A 10,233-nucleotide genomic window follows, 5' to 3' on the forward strand; every position below is an offset into this window, starting at 1 on the left:
CTTATTTAACATTTTATTTTCATACTTGACAAATGATTTATTTTCTTTAAAAAACCAATAAAGATATTTACAAATTCCCTTTTAAAAACATGGCTTTTTTTTTTAAAGTAGGGGCATATTCTTAAAATCCGAATAAATGGAACCTTTCTGTACATTACCAAACTTAAATCATAAAACTGTAAGTAGTACGTGCGCCATCTATTGGCAAAAGAAGCACAGTGTAAAAAAATCATCAAAACCAAGGTCTAAGGGCTTTTTAGTTAAACAAGCATTATTTTATGACACATAAAGTGATGTTTCATTATAGCAAATATTTCAATATATCCACAGCAAAATTAGGTTTATTGCTAATGTGCATAAGTCCAATAAAAAAGACATAAGATCAGGACTTGGTACATCATAGATTTTATCTCAACTTTCTGTCAATATGAAGTATAAACTTGTACATTTTGTTTAATTTCCAACAAACCACTTTTCATATATATATCACCTTTTATGGTGTTTCCCATACATTCTTACTCCGAAATGAGAGATGCACAGGTATCCCAGATATAAGCCCTAGAAGTCATTAAACATAAGACCTTACCTTTAGGAACATAGAAATTACTAAGTACATTATAATTGAACACACAAATGAATTGGAAAATTGTAAAACAAAATAAATTTTCAAATTTTTATCATTATACTTTCCTCCTTGCTCAATTTAATTATTGGCTTTTTGTTTTTACAGTTGCACAGTGTTTATTGATTCTCTAAGTTTGAAAATTTCTTTGTGAAGCAGAAACAAAAGTGGAAATTAAAGATATTTAAATTAAAAAAATAGTTACATTTTAATTTAAATGTTAAAAAATGGTTAGAAGCATCAATGAGTTTTATTATTATTTTAGTTTGCTTTTGCATAAAGGTGATTTAAATTTCTCTTGAAAAACATTGTAAACAAAATTAATACTCTTTCTTTTATCCATTTGAAGAATAGTAACATTAGGAACTGATCATGTCTTGTATTGATTATCAGGAGGACCACTGAAAGCAAGCAGTTCATATAACTTTTAGGAACATTCATATGCTTTAATTAAAAAAATGATTTTCCCCATAATATATCCTTGAGATATAATAAGTAATTCATTGGGAGAGTAAAATCATGTTCAATATTTCCTACAGTGTTGCATTCATTAACAACTGAATATAAAAGTGCAGGTGGGATTATTTAACAGTAGTTAAAGCCCCAAAGAATGTACAGTTTAGGCACCATGTTCATAATGTTTATGGTACATTCTTTGTCATCAGAGTTGAGATCCTTAGTTGCAGGGGAAAGAGCCTAAATGTCAACCTTACCAATTTAGAAATAAAAATGGGAAAGCTAAATTAAAATAAAATCAATTTATAATTTCACATCTGAATATACTTAACATAAAATAATGTGATGCTAATATACTTTAAATAGTAAGAGAAATTGATTAACTTTTTATTATAGTTTTTTGGATGTCCTTGTAAGTGGTACCTCCTTATGATCTGTACCAGTCACTCTGTTTTCTGAAATATTTGATTTCTTTATAAATAATAGCAATCATGTACTGAAATAAAATAAAACAGAACAGAATAAGGAGATGCATGCTGAACTGTTTTTCTTCAAATTCTTAAATATCTCATGTGAAAAAAAGACATGGAAATATCTCTATTCTTTTTTTCTAACCTAAACACTAAAATTTTATTACTCAACTGTTTTAGCCATTAAAATATTAATGAGTTAACAATGAGGGCCTCCACGTTTTTCTTGGAGGACAAGGGGATGGAGTTTATTAGGTGAAGGTGACAACATTTGTAAGGCTCCTGAGTCTTTACACACTGTTCAGTCATCACGTTGAGCCTGAGGCATAAACACATTGAGTCTTTGTGTCTAGATTGCCTGTTCATTCTGTGATGTTAAAAATAATTTCAGTGCAAATTTAAGCAATTTACCAAGATATATATCCAGAACTCCAAGTATGTGCTTGTATTATCAACTTGATAGTCTTTTTTGTTTTGTTTTGTTTTAAAAAGAACAAAGTAAGAAGTGAAAAGCAACACAACTTTAGCAGGTGAGTTTTTCTCAAGATTCCACTAGGTCTTGTACGAATGTCTTAGGATCTGAAGTTTGAAAATCCATTTATTTATTCAGCAAGATCCATTTACTTGCCACTATTTGCAATATTAAAGTGATAATTTTAAATTTTTTATTTAATTCACTATAATATTGTTTCAGCTTATATGAACATATGAAGGAATTGATAAACAGCAACTTGCAAGATACAAAATATTTTCCTCAATGAAGGGAAATATAAATACTTATTTGGATTTGTATGGAGTGTCAGATAGAGATATAAGATTTTTCTTTGAAATTATACTATACTGATTATGGAATCTTTTAAAATTTTGAATTGTTGGCACAGCCGGAATCACATTTCCTCTAGCATGGTATCCTAGTATGAAAATGTCTACCAAGACAACAAATATCAAATGTCCCATCTTCCTCCAAAATAAGAAAATAGAGTATTAAAAAAAAAACTCACCAGAGTAACTTACAATGTTTTCATTTATACCACCTAATAAATAAAACAGGAATATTAGGTGAAGAAGGCAATTTAAAAGGACATTTACACAAATGACAAAATACTGTTTTAAATGAATAAGAGTCTGATGAAGGTGCAAAAAGGGATAGGTGCAAATATGGAAATAAATGTTTCTTTTCTCTTTGCACCTTCATCTGGACAACTGTTATAATTAATAGGATATCATTTATTTTCTCATGTGTTTTCTTGAAGTTTTTTCTTTTCTTACAATGATACTGCAGACACTCAGGAGGCATTTGTTATTTAAATTTCCTGATTTCAAATGCTCCATAACCATTTGAATAAATTATTTTTTGAGTCAAAATTTATCATGCTGTTCTCAGTCTGATTTTTTTAAAGATAGAAGTATTTTGGCTACTTTTCAGTTATTCAAGCATGAAAGAGCCACATTTTTAATACTCTCAGACATATTTGGAAAGATTTTCCATCCTTGGTTAACTCAAGCTTAAGTACAGAATGACAGGCTATCTGTGTACCCATCTGTTACCAGGGCCCACAATTCATCTCAAGAGGCAGTTGAGGATAGAACTAGGGTAGTGCATGTGAATTAATGCTAGAAGACAGAAGAGCAGCAGGGATTTTCAATCTCTCTCCTTTCCCTCTAAGATGAGACTTAGGAAGGGAAAGTTACTATCAGAAGTAAGGGACTGTGGTAGGTTAATTTCCAAATACAATTTTGCAAGGAAGGAGTAGATTTAGTGGAAAGGAAGTATAGATAAGAAGGAAAACGGTAATGAGTTAAGATTTCCAGAAATCAGAATTAAGTTCATTACTATCCTGAATTAAGTAATAAATTAAGTTCATTACTATTAGAGGCTTATAATGCCTCTAATATCCCCAAGAGGCTTTAGGAAGAGACGGGATGTTTTGTTGGTAACAATCACTGGGGGAAAGGAGCTACTGTCATTATTGCCTGAAGGATAGGGATGACAGTCTGCATGGGAAAAATTCCTTTCAACAAAAGATTGTCCTTCCCCAAATTCAGCACTGCGCTTGATGGAAAAGACAGAAGAAATGTCCTAACCATTGATATTTTAAATTTCAGGCTTCTCCTTTCACCATATGGCAGATATCAAATGAATGGCAACAAGGACTGGAGCCTTTCTAGAAGACAAGACTTTTTAGCCAGCTCATATAACAGCAAATATCATAAACTGTTAACAACCAGACAAATTGACTTCGTGTTTAATAGATGCTCACTATGAGGTTGGTGACCCTTTCCATTTCTTCTCTGAAGGGCACAAATAGCAAGAAACTGTTGATCTATATGTCCTGGAGCTATTCTTACAGGGTCATGTAGAGTCCTCTTCAGACTGAAAAAAAAAAAAAATCATGCTGATTGTGGAGCAAAACATTTTGGACAGAAACCATACAGTCTCTCAACAGCTGAGGAAGACTTGGCAGGACAGACAAGAAAATAAGAGAAATGACTTTCCTCTCCTAAGATAATCATATTGAACTTTAAGCTCTGTGTGGCGAAGGACCTTACCCTATAGTTCCTTAATGTTTCCTGCAGTATCTAGTGGAGTAATGTGTACATTGTTAATATTTTATGAGAGTCAAGTCACTCCTAGATTTCACCAACTAAAATTAGATGTTTAAGCCATAATGATGCTGTTATTGTTTAAATAAGTAGAAGATTTTATATGGGAAGTAACACAAATGGCTTGGCATTCATTGGGATTAGAAATCTCCTTGAAAGTCAAGAGATAGAAGATATTATGAATGTATGAAATGAAATAGAAAAATAAAAGAAAAAAATTTGGGGGGACAATATTTAACATATTTTTCTGTACATAGCATGGGAATCAAGTGAGGACCCAAGTGTGGGACAATCAATTATGAATGCTATTAACAACATACTGGCTTACCATCAATATATTTTTCTGGCAATGGTTTGAGGTGTAAGAAAAAAACCTAATAAAATAATATAAAATAGAAGGGGAAATATTTTATTTCTCTTAATCATTGGCATAGGAAAATCTTGCATATAGTTTCATACTCATTATAAGCACATATGTGAAGAATAGTAAAGAAAATTCTTGAGGTCAAACTTAAGTTGGAGGCTAAGAATACATTTTTTTCAATTTGATGATGCTCTCATTGCAAAGGAGGGTAAGACGTTTTTCAAAGAGAAAATCTTTTTCAAATGGCAAGTTTGTAGTTAACTTCCAGCTAATCTCAATCCTAATAAAAAAAAAAGCAGCACATATTCAGTGTATAATAGGATAATTGTGTAAATGAGGGTCTTAAGTTGTTGAATTTTCCTTTCTACTTTCTTCAAGTCTCTCAAAATTTATTTTGTCTGGGAAAAATTAAAACAGTATCCACAGAAGGTGGTAGTTATTTTTCTCATGAAAGTAACACCCTGGATAGATCTTTTAGGAAAAGATTAACTAGATTATAATACGGTTTCTCCTCACTGAAAGTACTCCTTTTGAGATGAAGGAATTAGGAGAGTGTTTCCAGCTGTTGGCAAATTTGATATGTGGTAAGGATTAATTTTCCCAGGACAATTAGAGGAGCAAGCTAAATACATTAAAGGAACAAAGGCAAAATATTAGGAAAAATAGATTGCATATCAGTGTCTACTAAGAAATATATGCCCCCCACTAAAATGTGAGGTTTTCTACTTTTCTTGATTTAAGAATTCTAATTGCTTCTTTAACCTGGTACCTAAATAATAAAAAAAAGATTCCTGCAACATAATTGCAAATCATTTTAGCCTATAGATGACATAGTTAAGGAAAACTTTTATTGTCAAGCTTTTGGACAAGGTAATCAATAAATCCAAAATATTTATTAAAAGCCTATGTGATACAAATCTAGAAATTTAAAATATCTCAGATATTGCCTCAGCCCACAACGTTCTTGTACTCTCATTAGGGAAGATAAATTCTTTCTTTTTAACACTTGTTTAACAATGGCAAGGGGAAAACAGGGATGATAGAAACTCTTACTACATTACTGTTGCCAACATACTGTGTTATAATTGAAAACAGTATTCAATGTTTTGTAATCATAGGTTTAAAAACAAGTTTCCTACAAAGTGAGCACAGAATCAAGAATTTAAACAGTTAATTCTTATTTATTTACTTTGCATGGGATTATGGATAGCTTAGCACATGATAGCCTGTTTTAGAAATTTTAACAACGAATTATAAATCTCTGCTTTGGCAACTCAGCTACTGAGAGTTTTCCTTAGATCTAGTCTGCTTTAGTCATGCTAAATCCACACTAAGTACATAAGCCTGATTTTTCCTATTTCCCAAGTAGTTCAGAAAAACAGAGCAACTTCTAATCCCCACTCCTGTATCACCTACTGCTAAAATCATAACTTTGTGATTTGGTTTATATCTCATCTAGATTGATGGAGAGGAAATGAAGGAGGAGAAGTAATTGGTGATAAAGTTGAAGGGAGAAATTAGGAAAGGATGAGATCAATCAGAAAAAAATGGAATGTAAGAAGAACTCTATAAAAATTCAAAAAAGTAAACAAGAAAAGCTATGAACCTCTAAAATTAAATCATAGCAATATTTCATCTGAACTTTTTGAAAAACTGGCAACTTTTAAAAAATAACTGACTTACTTATAAAGTCTTTCTCCTCTCCTTCATAAGGATTTTAGGTCACAGATTCTTTTCACCTATTGGTTGGCATGTAGGAGTTGACTTATTAAGGAATGCAGAGCATATCAGTTTCAAAGGCAAAACTGGATTGAAGAATACTAGTTCAGTCTAATGCTTTCATTAAATTTCTGTGTAAACAAAAATTTACCACTCCTTGGTTGAGATTAAGAATGATGGGAAAAATATTCTATTCTTTAACCAGTTCATTAAATATGGAAATTAAAAACTCCTTCAAAGATCAGTCACTATTTGGAATCTTTGATTGATTAGTAATTTTCTAAAAAATAATGTAAATATCAATCAAGAAAATTTGGTTATCAGTAGTCAACTTTATTATAATACATAATTATATTAATGCATTCATTTATAGAATTATATGTGAAAGCATAGTATTAAAGTTTATGAACATAGTAATAGTTATATTGAATTGTATCTTGTTAGAGTTTATATAAATTTAAGACTTAAAGAGAAACAGAATTGTGAATGTATGTGAGATGTCATAATGTTGCTTTTTATGTTTTTTTTTCCTCAAATGTTGTAATACACAGAAAACAAAACATGCTAGCATGCATACACACACATACAAACCAACACACACTGTGTGAATGTATCAGAAATGTTTTATTTATTATATAAATATATACATATATATGTATACATATATATCTATATATCATAAAGAAAGTATAAGATCCTCTATTTGAAATGATATGTTTAACAAATTCTTTATAAAGCACATTTTCTTATTGGTTAAAAGGATAGTGAAACTATTATTATATATATGCAATTAAGTAAGTCTTTAAAGTGTACTATGTATACATTTTGAGTGTATAATGAGGATTCTCTGATCTTTCTCTGCCATCTAGTGGCATAACCAATGGTTATCCTCTTATTGACTTGGAATTACAGATCTATGTCATTCAGCAGAGCTGTGAATAAACAGAAGTGGAAATTCAAGGTATGTATTATATGGTATTTATACATTATCTTCTCAGTTACATAGTGTTTCAAATGTGAAACTTCAAGATTAGAATGAGCTGTGTAAAGCTGTTGCCCTAAAGTCACAATCTCTCAAGTCAGGCACTAAAGGAAACAAGTGTGAGCGAAGTTTAAGAGTCAAGTTAATTATCATGTTTTGTTTTGATATTTATAACTGTATAGACCTTATGTTGTAGGAGTTTTTAAGCACTTGTATGCACACTGGCTCATTTTAGTGTATGGCACACAACTTGAGTAAAAATGTTTATGATGCATTTGTTACTTAAACCTTAGCTTTAGAAATGAATTGCCTACTTAAAATTAAAAAAAAAAGAAACCCACAAAAATCAAAAACTGCATTTGACGAGATTTGGAAGCCAAGAGTTAAACAGAGTGACTACTGGCTGCATATTCAGACTCTCTTAATGGAAATACAGTCTGCTTTCTTCTTCTTCTTTTTCAATATAGAACTCTTCACAAATTTGCGTGTCATCCTCTCTCAGGGGCTATGTTAATCTTCTCTGTATTATTCCAATTTTAGTGTATGTGCTGCCAAAGCCAGAACACTCTGCCTTCTTGAGGGAGGCGGGCTTCTAAGCCGGAGCAGGTATAAGTAGTTTCAAAATAAATTACAAGAGAAAGATGTATATTTCTAAAATAAAACACATTGAGACATAAAAGTTCTGCAGTGTATAATACTTTAAATGCTCATCATACTTAAGGGCATTATTAACAAGTTAATGAACTTCTGTCTGTCCTGTGAAAAGAAGCTTATTATACACCTCCCACCTCCTTCCTCACTCTCTTTCAACAAAGTCTGGTAGATAAGAAAAACTTACTTGATCTTTATCCTAATCTGTAGCTAAAATATATGGCAATATTTTCCATGCATAATTACTGATTTATATTAGACCTTTCTAAAATATAAAAATCTACTGACAATATCTACCTCAAATAAGTGTGAGCCTAGATAAGTAAATAAAAACTGTATATGTACATATTGAGAATTGAAGTTTCATGGAATCTAGACAAGTAAACATCACACATTATGCAAAGGGAAGTAATTCATTATAAAAGAAACATAAACATGCGGCTTTGACTTACATAAAAAAGAATGACTACACACATTGTAGATTCATTATGCATTTTCTCCAGAAAGGTCACTTTACATTTATATTAATTTCTATACTTTTAATTAGAAAAATGACTATTCTATGTAGTTGGAATTTTAATACTTTTACATCATGTGTGATACCATGAAACAAAAATGCAATTTTTATAAAAGTGTGGATAAAATGCTCATTTTCATAGGAAATAATCTACTCTAACTTTTCTAGGAAAGCTTTATGGTGCTTATAAGAACCCCAAAAGTTCAAATGCAGATGAATTATTATAAATTATGCAGTTGTTTCCCAAGAAATATAGTATGAAAAATTTTTAATTATGAGTAAGTCAAGGTCAAAATAAGAATAAAATCATTAATTTGATATTTTTCATTTCATGCTTAAACATATAATTTTATTTATAGGTATTAGGCTAGGTGCATACCTAGTTGAGGTAGATATTGGGTCAGTAGGCTTTTATATTTTGCAAAGGTCTAGTATAAGTTAATAATTATTCATAGAAATTAATATCATCCAATACATCATATCTTTATCCGCAGATATCTAAAATATGATCACTATTTGTAAAATTATGTTGTAGAGAGATTGTTTTCAAAAAATCATATTGCTCATTTATATTATGTACTTATTATTTTATTTTATATTATTTTATTTTCCCCACCATTTTTTTTTTAATACTGGAGTTTGAGCACAGGGTTTTCCACAAGCTAAACAAAGTTGAGTTTTACCACTGAGACACACCTCTGGCCTTTTAAGACATTTTCATCTAGAGTTCCTAAGCATCTGCCAGTTAATTTGAAGAATAATAGAGGATCTTTCTACATATATAATTGTTGCAAACATTTGAAAAGCTAGTTACTAATAAATACGGAATTATATAAAATATTTCAAGAAGAAAATAAAAATAGTTTTTCTCCAGCAAGACCATATGCAACAAAACACCATCTTGTTAGGCATCAGAAAGGCTAGTGAACACCCAATCTGATGCCATGTACTCCTTACAGAGTAACTCTTCACCTTCACTGCAATAGCAGTCAGTCTTATAAAGATATTTTGCCAAAGCAGTCATCAATTTTGACTTCAAAGCTGATATGCTCTTCTGTGCAAACAAAGCATTCTCAAATAGCAAGATTTCTAAATTGAAAATACATACTCATTAGTGTTGTTTTCTTAAGAAAATTTAAAACGCATGCTTTAATATCACTGTTGTATTTAGTTTAAATACAACTACTTAATTATTTAAGTGGTCTTAAATACAATTATTTAAAAGTACATTTAGCTGTAGAAGAAAAGGTGTGTCTGAAAAAGGTATGGAAAATGGTATTTGAATATATATATGTATATATACATATATATATTCAAAGTGACAAAGCAGTTTTATGACCTACTTGCATTTTAATCAAAACCACAATGAAATATCACTTCACTCCATTAAAGATAGCTTTTAAAAGTGTTAAATCCAGGTGTAGTGGTACATGCCTAAAATCCCAGCAGCTGAAAAGGCTAAGGCAGGAGTATTGCAAGTTCAAAGTCAGCCTCAGAAAATTAACAAGGCCCTAAGCAACTGAGCAAAACCCTGTCTCAAAAGTGAAACAAACAAACAAACAAACAAATAAAAAGGGCTAGCGATGTGTCTCAGTGCTTAAATGCACCTAGGTCAATCCCTAGTATTAAAAAAAAAATGAATGAATGAATAAATAAATAAATAAATGGACTAAAGCTAACAAGTGCTAGTGAAGATGTGGAGAAAAGGGAATGGTTGTACACTCTTGGTAAAGATGTAAGTTAGTTATAGCTATTATGAAAAAATAAAGACTGCATGTTAAGGTGATATCCACACTCCTGTGCTCATTGCAGCACTCATCACAATAACCAAGGATTGGAAATAACCTT

General features: G+C 30.8%; 1 non-coding gene across 1 annotated transcript; it reads right to left on the reverse strand.

The window, feature by feature from the left end:
- Positions 1-7,674: 7,674 nt before the first annotated feature.
- On the reverse strand, positions 7,675-7,783 carry LOC113186536 (U6 spliceosomal RNA). Its single transcript, XR_003301302.1, has one exon. It is a non-coding gene; the product is annotated as a U6 spliceosomal RNA (small nuclear RNA).
- Positions 7,784-10,233: the final 2,450 nt, after the last annotated feature.

Source organism: Urocitellus parryii, chromosome 2 (genome assembly GCF_045843805.1).
Source record: "Urocitellus parryii isolate mUroPar1 chromosome 2, mUroPar1.hap1, whole genome shotgun sequence".
Classification (NCBI taxonomy): domain Eukaryota; kingdom Metazoa; phylum Chordata; class Mammalia; order Rodentia; family Sciuridae; genus Urocitellus; species Urocitellus parryii.